This window comes from Prionailurus bengalensis, chromosome B2, assembly GCF_016509475.1.
Source record: "Prionailurus bengalensis isolate Pbe53 chromosome B2, Fcat_Pben_1.1_paternal_pri, whole genome shotgun sequence".
Classification (NCBI taxonomy): domain Eukaryota; kingdom Metazoa; phylum Chordata; class Mammalia; order Carnivora; family Felidae; genus Prionailurus; species Prionailurus bengalensis.
The window spans coordinates 7,764,789-7,788,662 of NC_057349.1; the positions used below are offsets into that span (position 1 = coordinate 7,764,789).

Sequence of the window (23,874 nt, forward strand, 5' to 3'; positions counted from 1 at the left end):
CAGCATGGCGGTTCAATGTAGCAGCTGGGAAGGTCAGAGCCGGTGGTTTTTCAAACTCCGGAAAGTGGGAATGCGGGAAGCTAGGCCAGCTAGAAGCCGAGATCGGCTGTCTCTATTCACAATGGGTCATCAGAATGTGGCGCAGAGTTAAACGCGTGAGCATTCTTTTCATTTTTTATTTTTTTTTACTTTTTATTTTTGAGAGAGACAGAGAGACAGAGACAGAGTGTGAGCCAGGGAGGGGCTCGGGATAGGGCAGGGGCAGAGGGATAAGGAGACACAGAATCCCAAGCAGGCTCCAGGCTCCCAGCTGTCAGGACAGAGCCCAACGCAGGGCTCGAACTCCCTAACCCCGAGATCGTGACCTGAGCCGAAGTCGGATGCTTACCCGACTGAGCCACCCAGGTGTCCCTTCAACACGTGAGGTTTCTAAGACCAAACCACTTTTACTGAGCTCTGGTCCCCCCAATCTTATAACCCAGATTTGAAAGGGGAGGAAATTAAAGGTAAGCGCTAAAGGCTCAAATTGTTGAATGACTGAAACTTAATTTGCTTAAGGCCTGTTTGCAAAGTGCTTTACCAAGCTACAAATCCATAAAAGGATTTTGCTGTAACCCTACAAGCACAGTGCCCCGGGACAGTTGCCACTAGGATGGAACAGAGGCAAGAGTTGACGTGTGGTGTCATGGCATATACCCTAAAGACAGTGTTTTCAAAAAAATAATAATTAAAAAAAATTTTTTAAATGTGGCAGACCATGAGAACCCTGAGGTTTCTGGTCCCTGAACCACTGTCAGAACATACGTCACTTCTACTCAGGGTGAAGAACGGACAAGAAAAACCAGACTGCTATGCCCAGAATCTCGCCGCTTTAGCACCCTCTCCAAGAGGCATCTGCTTTGTGTGGGAGCTGCGAGTCCCTTTCCCCTCCCTGCCATCCTCCGGTATTGTTTAAAGATGACAGAAGAAACAATAGCTCCACAAAAGTGATTTTCACAAACCCAATGCCAAATGAGGACCAGCAAGTCTGGGCAAAATTACAAGTGATGGGGGACGGGGGAGCATCTCACACCACAGATCTGCTCTGACGGGGGTATTGTGTAGACAGTGGGGACGCCCCTTGGCTAGATGGAAAGGTTTATTCATGCCTGTGATGGAGTCCTGAAACCACAGCACTTCCCCCTCTGGCCTGGTACACAACTTTGTTTTCCATACTGGAAGACATTCCTCAAGGCCCTTCACATGCTGGGAGGGGGTTGAAAAGTGGCTCTTTTCTCCCATTGTAACAGCTGACCAATCCTTCCTACCATGTTCCCGGTGGTTCAACTGTTGGAGGTCACCCCGCCCTTACAGTCCTGTTTAAGAGTGAATTATCTGCAGGGGCCCCTGGGTGGCTCAGTCGGTTGAGCGTCTGACTTCAGCTCAGGTCATGATCTCGCGGTTCGTGAGTGCAGGCCCCGCGGGCTCTGTACTAACAGCTCAGAGCCTGGAGCCTGCTTCCGATTCTGTGTCTCCCTCTCTCTCTCTGCCCCTCCTCCTGCCCATGCTCTCTGTCAAAAATAAATATTACAAAAATCTAAAGTACTAATGCTTTAAAAAAAAAAGTGAATTATCTGCAGCTAGTTGACAACACAGAAAGCAGCTCCAGGTTGAGTGAAAGAACTCTCCAGAAGTAGCATTTTCCCTTCGAAATGCCCTATTCCTGAAAGGCTGTAATGGAAGCATTCTTCATTCTCTGCAGATTTTCATTTTACAGTGTGAACCAGAGCCTTCAGCTCAAGGCAGAGACCTCGCATAGGAAAAACAGACTATCCAACTGGAGAGTTCCACACAACACCACTTCCTTCAAGACTCCAGCACTTAGACACACACACACCTGGATGTGCAAGGGGCCAGGCTCACACGCAGTGATTGCACACGCAAGGGCTGCAGAAACACACCCAAGAACGTTCTTTGGAAGCGTGAGTGGTTCTAGGCAGAGAAACACTTCTAGTTAAAATCGCCCTACGTTTCAAAAATAGATTTTAAAGATCCTTTTTCTACCTTCATATTTTAAACACACAGGAAGGGAGTCTCTGGATTTTAAAAATGTAAAAGCTATTCATGCACATTAGTTTTGTAGAACTAGAGCAGATTTCAGACATTTTATCTAAGTAATAGGTTTTGATGAAACTTTTCGGTGCAAACATCGGACTACCGACGGTCTGACACGGGAACACTTTAGACTGGTCCAAAAAAATGCAGAAGATTTTCAACTGCTTTCAGACAGCTACCTCAGAAGACCCACAACGGACACCCTTAATCCTACACCGAGTGGGTGAGGGCTAGGCTGTGTAGAAGGAAGTATGGAGAGGAGTACAGGACATGGCAAATAAAACCAGTGGTTACCGTGTGATGCCATTGGTCAACTTCGTTGTATAGATAAGGCCCAAAGGCATGACCCACTTGCCAGGAAGTCTAAGAGCTAGGCCTTGCTCACGTTTCTTCTCTCCAAATCCAGGTTCTATTCCAGTATTTGACTTCTTACCATTCGTGAAGGGTTTTATTTCCACCCTGTGTAAGGGAGGTGGGCTTTCTTTGTCCAGCCGGCAAAGCAGCATTAGCCCGTTTCTATCAGCAGCTTGTATACTCCTTCAAGGCATTTACACACCAGTACACAATGTGTATCAGTTTCTAATTCCTGTAGAACAGACTACCACATGCTTAGTGGCTTCAACAGGCACGCACCAGATCAGTTCTTCAGATCAGAAATCCAGCACATCGTGAGGCTGGAATCTAGGTACTGGTTGGACTAAGTTTTCATCAGGAGGCTCAAAGGGGAGGTGGGGGTGGGAGGGACCCACTTCCAAGCTGATTTTCAGCATTACAATTCACTTCCTTGTAGTGATAGGACTAAGGTCCCAAGCCAGCAAGGGTGAAAGGAATCCGTCTATGCTCTCTTCAATCATCAAGACAAAACTGCTTTTAACAGCGCTGATATGGGTAGGTCAGGCTCACATGGACCATCTCCCTAAAGGTCAACTAGGTCATAGGACTTTAACTCCATATCCACCATCCCAGGGATTATTAAGGGTGCACATGCAGTAAGGAGATCTTGAGAGTTATATTAGAATTTTGCCTTCCACGCAATGCCATAAAGCCATGTTTCTCTCTCCCTCAACACTGCCTAACTACAAAAGCTATTCAGTCTGAGCTATCCATGATCAAGTGGCATGGGCACAAGAACTTTCACAGAAATACGTTCCATTGCTTGAAATTGAGGGCAGAGTCTTTTTTTTTTTTTCTACATTCATCATGGTCTCATGGCTCATGATCAAAATTAGTCAGCTATCCCAATAACTAGCACATGGCCATAAAATGAAAGGGGATCGGACTTCATATCAGATGCGGGCAGTACACCTCCCTTCCTTTCGTGTAACACCCCACTACAATGGCAGTGAAGGCGTTTTTTAGATTGTAGAAATCCTCGAGGTCAAGATAACTCGGATGAGGACAGCCTTGATCTTGCAGAAACCCAAAGTAGCAAGAAAAATGGTGAGTAAGCCTTCAGAGGGATCCTAGTATAGCCATGGGGAGGCCGAACCATTCTCAAGAACTCTGCAGGTAGACTGTGGGAGGAATGCAGAGTCTTGGGTCCCTCCTCCCCCATCTCCACCTCCCCCCCCCCACAACCCCCCGAGTCAGAATGTAGGCATTAGAGCCCCAGGTGCTCCACATGCATATCAACTTTAGCCCCTAGTTCAATCCTATCTGCTTTTGAACATGTGCCTGTTTTCGTGTGTTTCAGGAATTCCAAATTCAAAACAAAAAGAGTGATTTACCCTGTTCGGAATCCAACTGAGAAAACGCAGAGGAGACCAATACCACAGATCAGAAAAACCTAACTGGACATGTTTTGCTTCCTTTACATTCAATGCAATTATTTGCCATCAAGGTTTAGTACATTTTTTTCGATGGCGCTAAAAGGTCAAATATCTGTCATTTAGCTCACATGACCCAGTTGTTTTACATTTAACTTGTAAAGTTTTACAAAGGATACTTTTTCTCCTGTTTTTTTAATTGTGGTAAAAACTGTAATCAAATTTACCACCCTAACCATGTGGAAGGGCACAGTTCTACGGTGTTGTGCACCCTTCCCGCTTTGGTACTATCGGCACAACCCGCCACAGAAGCCTTGTCAAAAGTGAAACTCTACACGTTAAAACGTGAACTCCCCATTTCCTCCACCCCCCATCCCTGGCAACCACCGGTCCGCTGTGCCTGGGAATCGGACTACTCAAGGTCCCTCATACAAGTCAGTCACACAACCTGTTCTTTTGGGACAGGCTTAGGTCATGGAGCACAAGGTCCTCGAGGTCCTTTTGCAGTCTCAACATCCTACCCCATGTATATACACACTCTGCCAACAGACACTTGGATTGCTTCTACCTTTTGGCTATCATGCGGACATGTTTTTCAACTGCCTCCCCGACCCCACCCCCATTTTTTTTGTTTTAATTTTAGAGAGCACACATGCATGCGAGCAGGGGAGGATTGGGGGCAGAGAGAGGTAGGGAGGATGAAAACATGAATCTTAAGCAGGCTCCATGCTCAGTGCAGAGCCCGACACGGGATTTGATCCTATGACCCTGGGATCGGGAACTGAACTGAAATCAAGAGTCGGATGCTCCAACAACTAAGCCACCCACCCATACACCCCCACCCCTTTCCTAAAATAACGGTCTCATTGAAATAATGACAACTTATTTGGACTTTAGGAAAAAATAGGAGTCGTTTCTGGAAACAGAGGAACAGAGGCTGACTGCAGAAAGGGAGAGGCAGGGGATCACCATGCCTTTGACTGATGGGTCCTTCAGGACCTTCCAAGGCAACCCACATCTCCTCCTCCCTAATGTGGTTCCACTACGCTCATTTTCTCAGACATATTTAAAAAGTAACTCCTGTCGTTTACAAACTTCAGAGAAAAGCATAGAGAAAGCTCACCTCTATTAGTGAGAACACTGAATTATAGATTTTTTTTAAAGTAATCTACACCCGGTGTGGGGCTCGAACTCACAACCCCCAGATCAAGAGTCGCATGCTCCTCCAACTGAGCCAGCCTGGCGCCCCAATTTTTTTTTAAAGAAAAGCAATCTTATTTTCAACCTTTGGGGAGCAAATGGTGAACGGAGCCTTAGGCTTATATGCTAAAGAACATGGAAGAATCATCATTCCCACACCAAGGGCCAGGATGGAAATGAAGTCTTCTCAAGGACTTAAGGACTTGAAAACAGTTTACACTCTGATTTTTAAACACACCACATCCTCCACACTATCACTCAGCTATTAATTCAAAGCACTGATAAAGATTTACCAAGATAAACTTTAGCCCGACACTTGAGGTTAACAGGTTTTAGGTTCTATTGAAATCCATTATTATGAACAAATTTTAAAAAGAGAACTGAAAACATTTGAAGGAAAAAAAATGAAAGCAGACATACAATGGATGGGTATATTTAAACTATCTAGGTCTAGATAAATAATTTACGTGCAACCAACAGAATTAGTAAGAAAAGGTGGGGGCGGGCGGGGGCGGGGGTAAGCAGGGAGAAGAACTCCCATCATGCGGTATCAGCTTAGGGGAAAGAGAAAAGCAGTAACATGACCAAATTTTTGTCACAGAAATAAGTGATCAAAGACAAAAGGCAAACTAGAAAACAAGGCAGTACGAAAAAACCCAATAAAAAAAAAATCCCTCAAGCTTGGTAATGCTCTATGTTGGAAGGTTGTCTATTATTCAGTTCCAACCCTCAACTTCAAAAGTGTCGTAAGAAAGATGTCTGTGACTTCAAATCACTGAGTGATAGCACGTAAACAAACCCATCCTTTCCGACGTTTGTTTTCCCTGAACATTTTCAAATTGACAAGTGCTAGAATTCATCAAGATCATGACTCCCCACCTGGGTTTGACATCTTAAAAGGAGGAAGAAAAACACATTCCTTTCCTATCTCGTGAGTCTATTCTGCAGAGACGCCAACAAACCAGCAGTAAAAATAAGCACCAAGAACGTTCTTGGGAACAGCACCTACAGGGGTGCCTGGGTGGCTTAGAGGGTTAAGCAACCGGCTTCAACCCAGGTCATGATCTCACAGTTCATGAGTTCGAGCCCCGTGTCGGGCTCTGTACAGACAGCTCAGGGCCTGGAGCCTGCCTTGGATTCTGTGTCTCCTTCTCTGTGCCCCTCTCCCAACTCACGCTCTGTCCCTCGCACTCTCGCTCTCAAAATTAAACATTAAAAAAGAAAAGAAACAGCACCTCTAGCCTGTGGACGCAGATACCAGCCACTTTACCTCTTATGAGGACCGAGAAGGTCTCTCTGCATTAAAGACAGCCCAGGCAGACATCACAAATGTTCAAAATCCTTCCTTTCTCACATCCTTGTGGCTTTGTTTTGGGAGCGGTGTGAAGAAAAACAGATGAGTGTGAAACGGACTTGGGCTGTGCTCACTTTGTGATCAGATGAGCCTGGGATCCAGGCAGAGTCATCTCAACAGGGGAGATGTGAAAAACCAAACAATCACCAAGGAGAGGGGGGAAAAAAATGGAGAGCAAACTAGCAGATTTCCCTTCTTTTCCATCCCAATTTTTGTTTTTATGAGAAACACAAATGAGGCACACAAGTATTTCCAGAAAACGATCATGCTGCTTAACGAGACATATATTCAACATCGTGCGCTAACCAGAGTATGTCTTAGCGCCTACTGCATGCATGCTGCCTGACAGGAAGGAGTTACCCTTGGAAAGGTGTTTCCCCACCATCCAAGGGCTGGCATTCTGTTGGAGGCCAAACCCATGCAACCTCTGCCTCTTATCCTATGGGAAAGGATCCTCTACAGAAGGAAAATCCCCAGCACCTTCGCCTAACAAAACTACTGCCTACATGCCCAGCTCTCCACTCCAGTTTAAGTATCACCTCCCCAGGACGATGACTTCTTCAAATCCAGCTGTTGCCTTCCACCTCCTGCAGGTCCTTCTAGTAATTGTGCTCAGGGGTCCCTAACCCAGGGGAGAAGTGCCATTGTGATTCTGCTCACATCTGCCTGAGCCCATCAACAAGGGGTTTCGCTGTGTACACGTCTATCACAATACGTGATGCAATGTGTTAGGCTGGTTGCTGAATCAATTTTAAAATAAGCCCCAAAACTAGGGGGATTCTTTCCTCTGTGCCCGCAGTACCTCGCGGTTCCCCTCTGGCGTGTGCTCTCCCCGCATGCCTTCCGCCCGCTAGTCCTTCCAATTCCCTCATTCCTGACCTAGGGACAAAGGCGGTGGTTCCTCTGGCCGTGCAGGAGTTCTGGAGGGGAGGTCAGCGAGTGGGGGAGTTTTGGTGCTGGTTTCCTAAGAGCACACAATAGGACTTCAACGAACGGCCAGATTCGGAGACCACCGAACCTTCCACCCATTCCATTTTTACCAGTTGTAGTAGCCTAGCCCATCAGTGAGTGATTCTGAATATCCCACACCCACTGCCTGATGCATGTTTACTTCTAAGTGCCGAGCCCCTGAACCCACCGTGTGACCTTTGGATTAAGCAACACATGTGAATTCTTCCTCCAATGTTCTTCACTCATACTATTTGTTCAACAGCAAGTATTTACTTAGTTTCTTCCCAGGGCTAAGGGACTCTTGGCTTCACAGAAAGGATTGCCCACTAACAACTGAATCTTGAACTCCTTTCTCCGGGGAAGATTTTTAAAGCATGGAGCAATTATGTAGGATTCCAATTCAGGACAGAGTGGGCGGTAACTTACATTTTTAGCTCTTAAGTGGGTGCTCATAGCCATACGTAGCCCGAATGTGGAGATTACACACTAAATTTACAACAAGGCTCATCCATACAGTATAATTGTGGATTTCTAAGTTTCAGTCGCCAAGCCACAAGAAATGAGAGAGCTATTCAGAGAAGTGGATTAGTTTAGCAAATATTCTGTTGTCCCCAAAGTCAGATTTCAGTCAATGAGGTTCCCAGTAAGAAAATGTTGGACTCCTCTCCCTGCAGATTTGTGTACTTGATACTCTGATTCCTGGTTAACTTTTTGCCTCCCACCCCCCTCCAAAGGGTGACACACATCCTTCACTCTCATTATAGCTTTTCAAATACACCAGCCCTTGGGCGTGACCCACTTGTGTGCCCGGGATCTGCATTAGTTCCAAGTGAGAATCTAAATAGAGAAAGTGGCCGTTAGTAAGGGATGTGAAATAAAGTGGCCAGGGGACACTTTAAGAGTGAAAACAGCAGCTCGATGAAAATAACAAGTCCTCACACCGGACAGGATCTAGCTTGGTCCGGAGAAGGAAAACGTGGTCTGTAAACTACAGACAAATCTAAAGTACAGCACTTGTTCATATGCTCTAGATCAACATCCGGCCTTTGTTCATGTCCATAAGCCTCTTTTAGGGAGGGGGGGGGCAAAAAGAACCCACAACACATACAGAGGAAGTTGCTAAAACACGAACTTCTAATTAGATCCCTAACATCACTGGAGGAAAAGGAAAATGGATCTGTCTACTGTTTCCGTAAAATCTGCTACTGCTTTATCTGAAACCTTCAAACAAACATCCTAATAGCGCACTGTACTTGAGTTCAAAAGTTCAGCAGTATCTGGAGAAATGGGGATCCCGGAGGAGAGGACGATCTGGGGGCTGCAGTTGAGAGAAGGGTTACTGGGTTTTGCTCCTCCCTACTCAGACCATCTGCAAAAGTTTAAGGGAGGGGTGGGGGTGGGGGCTGCAACCATGCTGACCTTAGTGTCCAGGGTGGTTACTCAAGCTGCACCTGCCTAGGATTAGGTTTCCTGCTAGTGAAGGATTGTTTCTTTCCTTTGGTCTGCAGACAGCTGTCACGTGACCAAGCGGCAAACTAATGGGGGGAGGGGGGGGCGGGCAGAGGCAGCCAGCCCCTCGCAAAAGGGCTGAGCGGGACACAGAACTGGATGATTCATCTCCTTCAAAAACCTGTTCCTGAAAGGCTTTTTGCATGTTTTTATCACTCCTTGTTTCAGATCACAGATAATTAAAGCCTGTCAGAGAGAGAGCTCTAACCTGGAAAATAGACCATCTCTATGACTCATTAGAGCCCCTAAGAATGAATGGGCCTCATTGTCTCTTCTTTTTTCCCCTCTGACCCCAAAGGCCCCTAAATCTATGGTTTCTAAGCTTGCTGAAGACAAGGGAAACTCTGAAAAGTAACGCAGCATCTCCCTCTAACAGGAGATACGGTTGCAAGACAGACATCACTTGCACCTGCTTGCTAGGCAGTTAGCTGATCCAAGGACTACATCCCATGGCTTTCATAAAATAACCTTGGAGAGCCATTTCACCAGTGACGGGGTGAACTCTTAGAGGCATTCTACCTAGGAGCGTACTGGCGGCAAAGGAGCATTATCGTTCAACAGTTACACACAAAAGCCAAGTTTTTTAAGGAAAGGTAAGACTTTAACAGCTAAAATTCCTAATGAAGAATCATGGTTTTCCCTCAAAAGGACAGGTCTTCATTTCATTTAAAGAAAACACATACAAGTATAGTTATACAAAAACAGTAAATCAAGACTCCGTACGCCTCCTTCGATCAGAGTGAACCAGTAGGGATGCAGGATGGGGAGACCTTCCCAGACCTCTGGGGGTCACAGATCAATGCAGGGGTCACACAGTTGCTGGGCAGTGGCTTTCCTCCTGGGAATGTCAATCAATCCTGCATAGCAAGAATGCGATTGGATTTTACACAGGGAACCTGGACATATGCCACAAGTGTGATCCTTGTGCTCAAACAGCAGCACGAGATCAGAGGAGCATTAAGTGGAAAAGGAGGCCGGGGTCCACTTGGCTGCAGAGTTATCAGAGGTAGAGAAGTAAAATTAGGATTTAGGAATAATAAAGCAAGCACTTTGCATCACCATCCATATCCCTCCCATACCCACAAGCGCCAACCTTGCCTGTGAGCATACTAAGACATTTAAAGGCTGACAGATAGACTTTCCCATCTACTGCATTAGCACTTAATATGGGTAAATGTCAACCGTTGGTGCCCAGGTGTTGAAAAGCAGTCGCCTCACTTTTCAGCAAGAAGACAAGACAGGCTGAATACCTGTGGTTCATTACTGCAGAGCTCAAGTGAAGGCCAAAATGACTCTGAACACATGAGAAATAGCATTCTTTCAAAGTGCTGTGACTGAAGTGCCTCATTTTAGATTACAAAATGGATTTTTGTACATTTCAGCTTTAAAAAAGAGAAAGAAAGAAAACAGGCAGATCAGTTTATTTTCTGAGCACAGTATTAATGACAAGATGACATCACCAACAGCCAATCAGAAAGCTCTCTGGTGTCTGGTGTTCTAACACCATTTCATATTTATGGATAAGCACCAGAAGGGTGTCAACCCTAAGCTACATTTCCCTCCCTACTCACTTCTAAATAAAGTGCCTGCTTTCATTCAGCAGCCAAACTGCCAAAAAAAAAAAAAAAAAAAAAAAAAAAAAAACACTTCTCAGTGGCTCTTCCTCCTCATCCCAGCCGGTTTCCAAGCCCCAAACAATAAGTGGAAGGCGGGGGAGAGTGGCTGGAACCTTGTGTCATTGCTTCTTGCAAAGCAGCTGAACGTACTCCTGAGCTTTAGAACAGTCCTTCACTGGCCACCCCAAAGCCAAGGATTCATCTGTGAAGCCCCTAGGAGCAGGAAAGACTTTACTGCCAATGACACGGTCAAGGCTCTCCAGACTCAAGAAACAAATGCAATCATTTTCCCTATTTTTTTTCTTTTAACTACTATCTACTCACACCACTTCCTGCCCTTCTGAAGCCATTTTTAAGAAGGGAGTAAGGAAAGTCAATTCCGAATGGTTAATGCTAGGCCAGGGCAGACCCAAGAGTTCAGGAGTTCAGCTTCCTTCCCATCCCCAGACCGATGGAGGCCAAGCTCCACCATAGACCCCGGGAGCGTGGGGCCACGGGGACCCCATTCTCAAGGCTGGTGCTGACTGCTGAGTTCCTTGGAAATATGGTGGCCAGAGCAGGAGCATGGCCCAGATTTGTCCTCAGTCTGAGATCACCAATCTGTATGAACAGAAATTGATGATGCAATTAATATTCCAGGCAGCACAGAGAGGTTTACAGCCCGCATGAAAAATTCCTGCCCTAGCCAACTGCAGCATGCACTTCTGTGCTCACACTTCTCCCAAGACCCTGTCAAGAAATGAATATAGCCTTTTTCCTTTTCCACACCCCTAACCATCTGATGATGTATCAGGATTGCTGGATCAAAACCAAACCCAGAATTATAACATGTAATAAATATGCTTGGCCATGCAGCAAAGATGACAGAATTTGGCATGCTGGCTAGGAGCCAGAGTGACAGATCTTGAGCTGATGTGCCTTTCCTACAGATTTAACAATGTACAAGGAGAAAAAGATTTTCTCTGCTCCAAGCATAGTCAAGGTCCACAAGCTTCCTTCTGCTTGGATCTCCCCACCCCGCACGCCAGAAACAGGCCAATAGAGTCACTACCCTGTACCTTTTCATAATTAGCTCGCTTCAAAGGTAAAGATGCAAAGGGGGAAGAGGAGTCAGGGCTCTGTTTGGGAGCCAGATAATCAGAATCCTCTAACTGCGCTTACATATACCCATCGAAGCCAACACAAAGATTCTCCCTGAGCCCTTGGGGCCCATACAAACCAGGAAGATCACCATATAAGGAGAAAACAGTTGGGTGTAAAGCGAAGAATCTGACCTAGGACCTCTAAATCCTTAGGTCATTTGAGGCATAAGAGAGGGGGAAGGGGAGGCGGTTAGATGCCTTATTTAAAAAAAAAAATCCAAAGCGGGGGTTTCTTCTGTCCCATATGCTAAGCAATGAGTGTTCCGTTTAAGTTTCTAATTTCTAAAAATTCACCAAGACAAAAATCAAAAGCAAGACATGAAAATCTGAGCTCTCAGAAACAGATCAAAAGGCAGTAGGTTGGGATCATAAACCCAAAAATAAATATTTAAGTCAATGTTTCAAAAGGGTGTTCTTCCCAATACCCTTTCCTAAGACAAATGGAATCCTTTCCAAAACCTATTAGAAGGCCTTGTTACTACTCTTTAATCTTGGTGTTCCATGGTAGTTGGCAGAAGGGAAAAACTAACTTGGATCCCTGGAAAATCATTTACATGTGGTTTTAGTTGTATCCTATGGGGGTGGCAAGTTGGCAACAAATTTCCCTCCCTAATTACGCTTAGTTTAGAATTTTCAATTTTATATTCCCTCAGCACAAACCAGCTAACAACTGCAGACAGTGACTGTCTGGCAACAGGAAAAAGCCAATTGTTTTTGGCTTTTTTTTTTTTTTTTTTAACTGTCACAGATACATCGTCCACACATAGATCATGTTGACAGAATTAGCCTAAGAGGCACAGGTGCTGGTAAGCATCTAGAGGCCCGGATTTGCCTGTGACATGTGGGCACAAAGGTGTGAACAAATGTGGCCAGGTAGAAAAGGCAATGTGACCTCATAAACCAAAACAATGTATTTCATGATAAACTCTCCCCTACTCCATTTTCCATGCTCATCACCCTGCTCCTTCTGACCACCACCACTACCCCCCCCCCCCCCCCGCCCAGTTCCTCAAAAGGAAGGCTGTGGCTTCTGTTTCTTCAGTCTCTAACTCAAATCCAACATATTCATGACAGTTATTCAAGTCAAATGACAGATGGAATCTGGACTCCAATTCCGATTCTAGAGGCTACACCACATGAAGATCATGTGATTTGGGAGGACAATTGCCCAGCGAGCTCATCCAGGAGACACAGGGGAACCCAGATTCTATTTTTCACAAGTGCAGAAAGCTTTCCTCCCATGTGTGGATGGATCACCATCCTTACTAGGAATTCTTTTTCCTCAGTATTACCAAGCAGGTGGCATGTAAGCTACCCTCATGCGGCATCCTGTACCTTCATTTTATCTAGCCTTGGTCTTTTCATCCAAAAAAGAGTCAAACCCCTTATTTTTTTTTCATCATCTCGTTGTGGAATCACAGATCACATCTGCTTCTGTTACTCAGGAGACAAAGTTTAGAAAAGGTATGTATGTGGAAGGGCCATTCCCAAAACAGGACGAGGTATTTAGTACAATCCTCTTTTCTTCTTTCCCACTCCCTCCCTCGAGGTCCCATTTCTTCAGCTCCTCAACAATGGCAAGAAGCAGTCTGGGACAAATCTATATTCCAATTCAGTATGGGCACGGTTTTTATCATTCATTTGAAGGATACCACAAATGAAGACAGGTTTGAGATTTTAAGAGAAAACCTTAAGTATCATTCAAACGACATTTTAGATACCTTGGCAACGTGAGGGTGGGCATAGTGGAGACGCCTATTTAAGTCCCTACGAATCACTCCTTATACACAACACGAGATCAGTTAGGCATTTTTAAATATAGAGAAAACAAACCGAAAGATAATTTTATGAAAGAGGAGGGGCACCTGGTGGCTCCGTCAGTTCAGTGCCCAGCTCTTGATTTCAGCTCAGGCCATGATCTCATGGGTTCGTGGGTTCGAGAGCAGAGCCTGCTTGGGATTCTTTGTTTCCCTCTCTCTCTGCCCCTTCCCTGCTCTCCCGCTTGCACGCGCACTCGTGTTCTCTCTCTCAAAATAGATTAACAGCCAAGGTAGTAGAAAAGATTATGAGGATTAAAACAAAGAGTAAACACTAAACCATCACTTTCTGGTTTTAAGATTCTAGTTTGACAAGAGCCAACTTGACTCCCTGTTCCCTGGATGCACAATGCAAACACTCCATTTGCCCAAGCTTGTAGAGTAGACCCGTGGGCTTCACCATTTACCCCACATCCTGTCCCCCAAAACAGGAAGTGAATCACAGAGCTGAGGAAGTGCTCTATGATTGTCAAAGGAAAAAGAACTCAAGAGTTAACTTTTTATTCTGAAACAATACAATCAAAGACAGGTCATTAGGAACAGAATGAAAATTTGACTAAGTCCGTTCTCACACATTTCATCGAAATAGTTTGCATCTTGATTCATAGGATTTGGTTTCTGGGTAAAAATAAGGTCTCTTTTTGGGAGCAGCGGATTCATAGCTGTATTCTCTCCCTTTCCCAATTAACAGGCTGTGTCTGCATAGGATATACAGAACATCCATTACAGATTAAAGGAAGACAGGGGTGCCTGGGTGGCTTGGTCGGTTGAGCGTCTGACTCTTGATTTCGGCTCAGGTCATGATCCGAGGGTCATGGGGTCAAGCTCCGTGTGTCCAGCTCCACACTGAGTGTGGATCTGCTTAAGATTCATTCTCTCTCCTCCCCCCCACCCCCAGCTCTTAAATAAAAAAGATTAAAGGAAGACAGTTACACCATTACAGGTCACATTTGCCACACACAGAAAAAAAAAACCAACAGGTATGGAAAAGGACCAGGCATGTTAAGGTAGAGTTAATAAGCCCATTTCTTAATAGATATACAGGAGGTTGAGAAGTTCAATGTCCTAAAACATTTCTCCTGGTTTCTATTTACTGGTTTTCCTTCCTACCTTTTATCTAATTATACCTAAGCCACTGGATCTGGAGAGAAGGCTAGGATTGGAATTTCATGAAAACATAAAACTATTACTAAGATACTTATCCAAGCATACAATCTCAACTGACAACCATCAAACTTTAGGAATCCAAGGGGCCTACCCTGGCATTCACAGTACTTAACTGTTCAGTACAAAACAAGATGGCTTTGCTTGAAATTATCTTCTAAGTTACCGAAAGGAAAAAAAATAACCACAGGTCATATTCAGAGGTCTGGCTAATCCTTGCCTGCAAATCACCACTGTCACATGAACAGCTAGAGATCTGCACGAAGAATTCCTTAGACCCTTCGCCTGCCCTAGTAATCTAAAAGTTTAGGTACATCCTCCTACACATAAAGAATTTCGCATTATATTAACGATGCTTTGTTATGCCTTGAGTACGTGTGACCCCTTTCTTAAAACTGGGAGCCCTATTTTGAGTAACAGATGAAGAACACACATTGGAAAGGATTCATCCCAAGGAAGGACATTCTCAAGGCCATTCCATGGGGCTGTGCAGGCTCCACCCTAGAAGATCAGGCTCTGCACCGTGGGATGGAAGAGGACACACAGCCAGCCCCCACGTGCTCACCAATCACATGCCCTGGAACCAGCAGAGACTTTTTTTGGTAATACTTTTTTTTTTTTTTTTTTTTTTTTTAGTTTATTGAGTGCACACACATGTGTGCATGAGCAGGGGAGGGGGGTATAGAGAATCCCAAGCAGGCTCCACCCTGTCAGCACAGAACCTGACGCCGTGCTCACTCCCACAAACCGTGGGATCATGACCTGAGCTGAAACCAAGAGTCAGATCCTTAACTGACTGGGCCACCCAGGGGCCCTCAGCCATCTTTTGCTAATTCATTAGGTTTTTTGCATCCCTGTAACTGAGATAGCATAACTGGGTGTGTGACTTCATCGCAGGGATATCTGGAGACTACAAATAGACATGTTTAAACACACACACACACACACACCCAGACAACAAACCCAAAATGGAATCACTTATGCTAAGCCCCATGTCACTACCAATCAGACTCCATTTACAGTTTTGGTTCTCCCAGGGAACCTTAGACCAGTCAGTCAAGAATCACCTGATCAGCCCTAGTCAGTTAATTCACCATCCCCTAAGGAAAATGACTTTATAATAACTGGTCCCCCCTCCCCCACAGTACAACTTCCTGTTCCCACTCCCTTCTGCCTATGTCTTTCATTGTGTACAGCTCTTCAGAACTCCATTCTGTCTGCTAGACTGGATACTGCCCTATTCACATCAATGTTTGCTCAAACCCGGAGTTTTAATAAACCTATTTGACTTTTAAAACATATATACATAGGGGTGCCTCGGTCGGTTGGGCGTCCGACTTCGGCTCAGGTCACGATCTCTCGGCTTCGGGTTTGAGCCCCGCATCGGGCTCTGTGCTGATGGCTCGGAGCCTGGAGTCGGCTTCGGATTCTGCATCTCCCTCTCTCTGCCCCTTGCCCACTCACACTCTGTGTCTCTCTCCCTCAAAATAAACATTAAAAACAATTTTAACATATATACATATGTTCTACAGATGTTTATCATTTCACTGCCAAAGTTGGAGTCCACCCAACTACAGCTTATGGAGTGAACAGATGTGACAACATGGGGCTCAGTCACCTGGTACTTCGTAGAGTCTCTACAAGGGGTTCCTGGGTTTCGGTTATTTGAAGGGAGAGGAAAGAAGGTCCACCAAGGATAGAAAAAGATGAAAAAAAGAAAAGGAATTAATAGGTGGTAAAGAGAAAAAAAAGGAATGCATGTCTACGGACAATGTGGCAGAAAGAGGACAAGACTAGCGTGACTGGACCCACACAGGGTTATCTGTAGCTTGCCAGCCGTTAACCTACGGGCAAAGTAATTTCAGTGATTTAAGCATGGAGGGGAGTGGTTAGGCCAGAGTCACAGATTCATCCAAATGCGAATCACACAGTGTCTGTCCCAGGGCAATAGATTTTGTGCTTAGCTCCAACGAACATTCTGCATATGCTTCCAACTAGTCATGAGGGAGGCCAGAGCAGTGGGGCAGACCCACAGAAATCCATCGTCATTATGGGGGGAGAGAGGGATCTCCAGGTACCCGCTCTCCCTACAAGGGTCCTTCAGCATCAAGTTTACCTGGGAATGAAAGCACATGACTGAATCGTGCCAGTCCCTACGCGGTGGCAGATTCAGGTCACACAGTGCCCCTCGTCTTACGTGTCACTGCTCCTGCTCCCCCGTGGAAGACAGGGGGCTTGTCTGAGGCCTTGAGCATTTTTGTTTTCCGCCCCCATAGACACCTAGACAAACAAGCCTCGAAACTTATCTCGAGACTGGGAGGAAAACGTTCTCTATTGTTCAAATGGACACCTTTCAAAGTTAAGTACCACATTCATAGATAGGCCTTTTCCCCCCAAACTCCCCAAGTGACGGGTGTGCACTGCAGACTGAGGCCTCTGCAGTATGAAGTAAACCGAGCAGTTTGGGTACTCTGACAATAATCACTAGCTTTGCTTATTGGTGGCTTTATAGAGAAACTGCAGTTTTTACAGTCAAAAGGCGTGCTTCAGGCTCAACTCCTGCATGCCAAGCTTCGGTTTGTGGGGACATGTAACAGTCTCGTTATCAACCCTTGCATATTAGCAGTGCTGGTGATACAAATGCTGGAGGACACAAGCCACAGCGAGCACTGCAAAAATTAGTTTCAGTATGGGGCCCTCCCCCATTCCCAGAGCCTGGGACTTGGGGATTTTCAAAAGTCCAACTCCTCAGCACCTATTCTTTGACATAGGTGGTCAAAGAATGAAGACATTGGTCCCTTTGGTTATTTTCACATCTTACGTGCAAATCCCAACATGAAGGAGTAAAAAGTAAACAACTGCATGGGAAATGATTCTTTTTTGTTATTTTATTAAATTTTTTTTCACGTTTATTTATTTTTGAGACAGAGAGAGACAGAGCCATGAACGGGGGAGGGACAGAGAGAGAGAGGGAGACACAGAATCGGAAACAGGCTCCAGGCTCTGAGCCATCAGCCCGGAGCCCGACGTGGGGCTCGAACTCACGGACCACGAGATCGTGACCTGAGCTGAAGTCGGACGCTTAACCGACTGAGCCACCCAGGCGCCCCTGGGAAATGATTCTTAAAGCTAGAATCTCCTTACTGAAGAGACCTCAATCCAAATTATCGTCATTTCAAAGGCGTGAGCATGTGTATTAAGGGGGAAAACAGTTCAGAGTTTAAAAAAACAGGGCACTTGGCTGGCTCAGTTGGTTGAGCATGTGACTCTTGATTTCGGCTCAAGTCATAATCTTGCGATTCATGGAACCAAGTCCTTTGTCAGGCTTCACACCGACAGCAAAGAGCCTGCTTAGAATTCTGACTCCTCCTCTCTCTGCCCCTCCCCCACCCCAACAAATACTTAAAAAAAAAAAAAAGAAAAGAAAAGAAAACCCACTGGTTTGGAGATCTTCATGATCAGATCTCCCAGATGCAATTCCTATAAACTGTACTGACTCTGTAGACTGGCAACTGTTTTCAGTGTAACCTTCCCGACAACATCCCAAATCGTGCCCATCTTTCCAGGCACATCCTTGGTTCCAAAGCTGGACTGCACAGCTTTTATATCAGAAGGTTTAAGGGTTTCCCACGCTGTACCCCAATTAGGCTTATTCAAAGATGTAACTACATTGCCTTTATCTGATTTTTCACGTCTTTCAGTCTTCAATCATCAAAACCACCATGCCTCCCAGAAGTCTCATATTCTGGAAGGGAGATTCACTTAGAATCAGGGAGGGGCGAACACAAGTCCACATATATATCCTTTAATGAAAGTTCTGTACACTCCCTAGGCAACAATCGCTGTGAGGGCAGAAGCTTCACTACCACCTGCATTTGAAAGACTCCCTCCTTCCAACCCCCAGGAGACTCCTGTTCTCAACTAAATCTCAACTTACAGGTCTGACAGGAAGTGAAGTCGGCATGCCCAAACCAGCCCTGACGTCTAGCCACCCTCCCTGCTGAACACCCCAGCTTCATCGTGATCCCACCATCCACCCAGCCAGAAACTCTCTCCAAGCATTTATTCCTTTTATTCCCCATATGCACAATGTTGTATCATTTTACTTTTTAATCGTTTCCCTTTTCTGGGAATATACCATTGCTAGGTTTCCAATGCTTCCATTGAGAGCATTAGAAGCACTGGTTCACAGCCCCCGGCCCAGGAGTTCAGAAGTCCCAAACTCCTCCAATCTTCCTTCCAAAGTCCCATCAGAATATAGTTTTTAGGCCCAAACCTACTTCTGTCACTCAATTTCTCTAGATTCTTTGTATTTAATTTTTTTTAATGTTTTATTTTTTGAGAGACAAAAAGAGACAGAGTGCAAGTCAGGGAGGGGCAAAAGAGAGAGGGAGACAAAGAATCTGAAGCAGGCTCCAGGCTCTGAGCTGTCAGCACAGAGCCCGACACAGGGGGGCTTGAACCCACAAACCATGAGATCATGACCTGAGCCAAAGTCAGTCGCTCAACTGACTGAGCCACCCAGGCATCCCAATTTCTCTAAATTCTTAAAGGATTCCCCTTGTCTACATAAGTGACCTCTCAAATGTTAGTGGGATAAGAATCAGGTCTATGTTGGGGACAAAAGACTTAATGTAGGTTCCAGAGTCTCCCACAAGGAACGTCAGTAGTGACAGAGTAGGGCCCAGGAAACCTGTGTTTCATATGTCCTCAGGTGATTCTGGTTACATGGTTTGAGGGCCATGCTTTAAAAGAACAAGAGATCACATGACACAGAACTTCCCTTAACAGTAGACAAAAGGTGCTTGAAGATACAGCCAGGGGTTAACAGGCTTGAAAATTCTCAGTCTCCCTCTGCATAATATGCTTTTCAGCTGTGAAATACACATCATTAGTATAACCTACCTGCATGACCTCAGTATAATATGCAACAAGGGTGGGGGGGGGGGGGGAAGGTGTACTATTTTTTTAATTTGAGGGATAGGGCCTGTAAGCAGAAGAAAGAGGCAGGGAGATAGAGAATGAACGAATCTTAAGTAGGTTCCATGTTCAGCACAGAGCCTGGTGTGAGGCTCAATCCCACAACCCTGAGATCATGACCTGAGCTGAAATCAAGAGTCAGACACTCAACTGACTGAGCCACCCAGGTTGCCCAAAATGTATAGTTATAGTTTAATAAGACATTTTGCTTATTTACGTATTTATACAGAACTATACAAGAGGGTGTAATGATGCATCCATACATAGAATCATCACAAAGACAATGGCTACAAATACAGATACAAATACAGATCAGCAGTGTTTTCACTGATGACTCCAGTTCCACAAGTGGGTACTGCCACTGAGGACACGAGTTTCCCGTATTGTGAATTTGTAGTAAAAGCCCACATAAAACCATGCACAATCTTCCCAGTTAACATATTAGCTTTATCCCTGGAAAATTCAATGTGTATATTAAAACCGAAGCACAAATGCTTTGTGCCTAGATGTAAAGCCATGTTAGGTTCCAGCTCAAATACCAGTTAACAGATCGTCTATTTTTAACCTTCACGAAGAATCTTTTGAGACATTTGAGGGTCATGTTCAACACAGGACACGTCTTCACATGCAGACTATGCTGTGCATTACAAGATACAAGCATCCTGGGTTCAGCTCACTAAATGACTGCAGGGCCCTCCAGTCATTACGAGACCGAGACAGACAGACAGACAGACAGACAGACAGACACACACACACACACACACACACACACACACACACACACCCCACTATCCCGCACATTCCCAATACCCCCAGAGCTCCCAACCCTCATTCTAGCGTCCAGTCCAATCTTTCCACATGAACTACTAGGACCATGACCTTCGGGCCTCTAAATCCTGTAGACCTTTGGCCCTCCCCGACTTCTGGCTACAGTTGGGCTCTACTTCCCTCCCATTCGTTTTTTAGAACAATCTCATTTCCTTACCATGGCGGCCGTTCTTAGCTTCCTGTTGGTCCCCCTTCACCTGGCCAGGTGACGTGCTTCAGGAAGCCTGGTCCAGTCAATCCCACCCACGGTTTTACTAACTATCTAGGTACCTTTACCTCAGATTTGCATCTCCCACCCAGATCTGTGTTCTGAACCCGAAAGCTGTGAATCCAACCACCACTTAACATCTCAGATACATCAGAAGGGCCTAGCCCCATTGTTTCATCATCTGCCTTCCACTTCGTGCCCACCCTTGCTCCTCCCTCCCAGCTTGGCCCTCCTCCTTGCTAGAAGACAGACCACTACCCATCTGACTGTGGTGCCAAACACCTTGAGGTCGCCTCCCACATCCAGTCTGTCACAAAATCCTACCAATTATCTGGTCTATTCACCACTTTTACTCCTGGTACCTACCACAGCACTTTGTGTCAAGTACGTACACAACAAACGTGTGTTATGTGAACAAATGGCTTTCACAGCAATAGTGAACTTCTTGTAGACCTATCCCTTCATACCCCCATACCATCTCCCGGGATATGCCTTCCACATCAACACCCTACGTTCATTCCTAAAAGATTACAAGTGGGTGTTCTCCACTTCTCAGCCAAAATGCTACTTCCTGAGTACGGTTTCCTTCGAGCTCCCCAGGCCATACGCTGGACTCCTCTCCACCTGCTCCACGTGAACACAGTGCCCTGGCAACAGCATCACTGCCCTGCAGTGATGTGCCATGAGGACATCCTTCCTCTGGATCTTAGCACAGGGCAAATAGGCAGGCCCAGCATTTGTGACGGATTCAATGGTTTCATTCTCTCTCCATCCACCTTACACTACACCTCTTCTCTCCTGGCACAGGAAAACAAGGCCAAAGGCACTTCAGAGAGGAGTGACTGATCCTGTCACATTCCCACGGCCGTGTGGACCCACACACCACGGTTTTTTTTCCCAGTCTTTTCTTAGCAATGCTAGCTTTGCTCTTTCCATTTCCCAAATCTGATAAAAAGCCATGTGGGGGCTGCCGGGAGAGGCATGGATACACGTCACCCACTTCTCTGAGATGGTGGTCAAAGCCTTCCAGGTAAAGATGACACTGCAAAGGGACGTCTTCACAACTGTGGGAAAAGCTGTTAACAAGAGACTATAGACACACAAAGCTATTCAACCACAAAGCTGGAGGAGAATCAAAACAAACCAAAACTTAATTATTGTTGAAGATTTCCCAGCTGAGATCCACAGTAGGGATGGAGCTCCAAAGGCCATCACCAAGGAGGAAGTTCCATCCCAAGAAGACAGGCCTCCGAGACCACCAGGGGCACAGTTGGTGATTTTTAAGACTTTTCAAACAATCCAGCATTCACAGCTTCCCCCCCCCCACCCCATCCTAACCTCCAGGCTCAGTTCAAAGTACAGGCTTCCAGCTCCTCCCTAACTCCTCTCCCCCTCCATAAATTAAGTTAATGAGGAGTTTTCTAAAAAAGTACATTCTCTTAAAGGCTCTGTTATTCTGAAGTTAATGGCCCTGACATGTAGCCAGGCCAAATAGTCACAGGCAGCCATAACTCTTGCAACAGCTCCAGAACTTAGCCTCAAATGTCACCGAGTCCTACCCTGATCTTTCTTCCCCTTTGATTATCAGTGGTTGCCTTCCTTCCTCCCCTAACATTTTATAGCAAACTCAAATGCATCAAAGAAACTGGTTAAGGATGTGAAGATTGAGAAATACGTTCAATCTTAATGCTGTGATCTTGTCTCTTCCTTCCTACATCTTGTCTCTAAGAGAAAAGGACGAGAATAAATTTGATGCCACAGAGAACAAAACAACAAAATACATCTAAGGCTACAAGGGGGAGGACCGTTTCTAAATGTCAGCACGCTAATATTTAGCACACACTTACTCCAAGGATTGGGTCATATTTGTGATGGGGAGTTTTTACAAGAAAAACAAGTTGACAGGAACATAATGAAGCAAGCCAGCAATCATGACCAAAGTGCCTCAAACCACCTTCCTAACTAACCTTCCTAACCTAACACCTAGTGAGGGGATTTAATAAAATTCTACGTACACACACACACATGCAGGATACCAGAATTCCACATACATAACAAGGGTACAAGGTCAGAATCAACAGTCATATTCGACTTCCTAAGCCTCAAATGTGAAGTAATTAGACACGTGTTTGCAAATCTGCTTACCTGGAAAATTAAACACAAAATATTTCTTGGATAAAATGAGTCCAAATTCCTGTTTCCATAATTTGACCCCAAAATCTGGGCTGATATCCCCAAATTTTACTAATATTCCCCAAAAATATTGGGAGGAAGAGATAAAGAGCAATGGGGAGAAACATTAAAGAAAAAGCTGTATTTGCATCTGTTAACTGACCTCGGCTTATCTGAACCCTCAATTGTCACAGTTGGTCAGTGTACTCCTAAAATATGGTGTCTGTCACCAAACAGCAATAAAAGGATAGACACAGTGAGGAAACCGGTCAAGAGAGCCTGACATGAGAGGCAGATACCTGGAGGAGGGAGGTCTTACCAAGCATGTATCTGAGAGGTGAGGGATTAGACACTGAAAAGGCAAGTACACTATTCTGCTTAGGCCGGGCTGCTTTTCTCCACCCATCATTAAAGAATCCTCTTTCAAGAATTTCAGGGTTTCCAAGACATTTCTGCATGTTTATCTGATCCTACAGCATCAAGTAGGCATACCCTTGTTACAGAGGAGAAAACCGAGATTCAGGAAAATTACGGAACTTACCCAAAGAGACACAGCGCAACCCCACAGCCCCACGACAGATCCTCTGATAGCTTAGTAATAGGTTACATTTTTTTGGAGTGTGAACTTCAAATTTACAACAATGAGAATAAAAGGAAGGCACAGGGAAATGTATGCATAGTGAACTCTTCCCCAAGTCAGGAATATCGCAGGCAAATTATACTCAGATAAGTAGTAGCTTTGATATGGAAGCATATACACTCTCACGTCGTAGTTATCTTTTGAGTCTGCCTCCATAGCCTAGCTCTGTTTCCCAACATCACAAATTTTTGTCCAGGCCATGGAGAAGAGTTTATTCTGACCTTGAAGTTGTGATATTACTGGCTGTTATTCCAACTGAAAAGATGCTTACCACAGTACAGCATGTTCCTTACCGATCCGTCTTACCAGGAGGTAAAAATGCCCCCGCACTCCATGAAAAGAATGGTCTGGTGATACTTAATACAAACACAGACCTTTCTCTTCCAGCATAATTCATTGTGCACGTATCATTAAGGATCAAAGCACAGGAAAA

At 45.2% G+C, this 23,874-nt stretch overlaps 1 long non-coding RNA gene across 2 annotated transcripts in view; it reads right to left on the bottom strand.

Annotated features, from left to right (window-relative positions):
- Positions 1–23,874, bottom strand: part of LOC122489181 — a 300,673-nt gene that overhangs the window by 135,138 nt on the left and 141,661 nt on the right. The window lies entirely within an intron of this gene.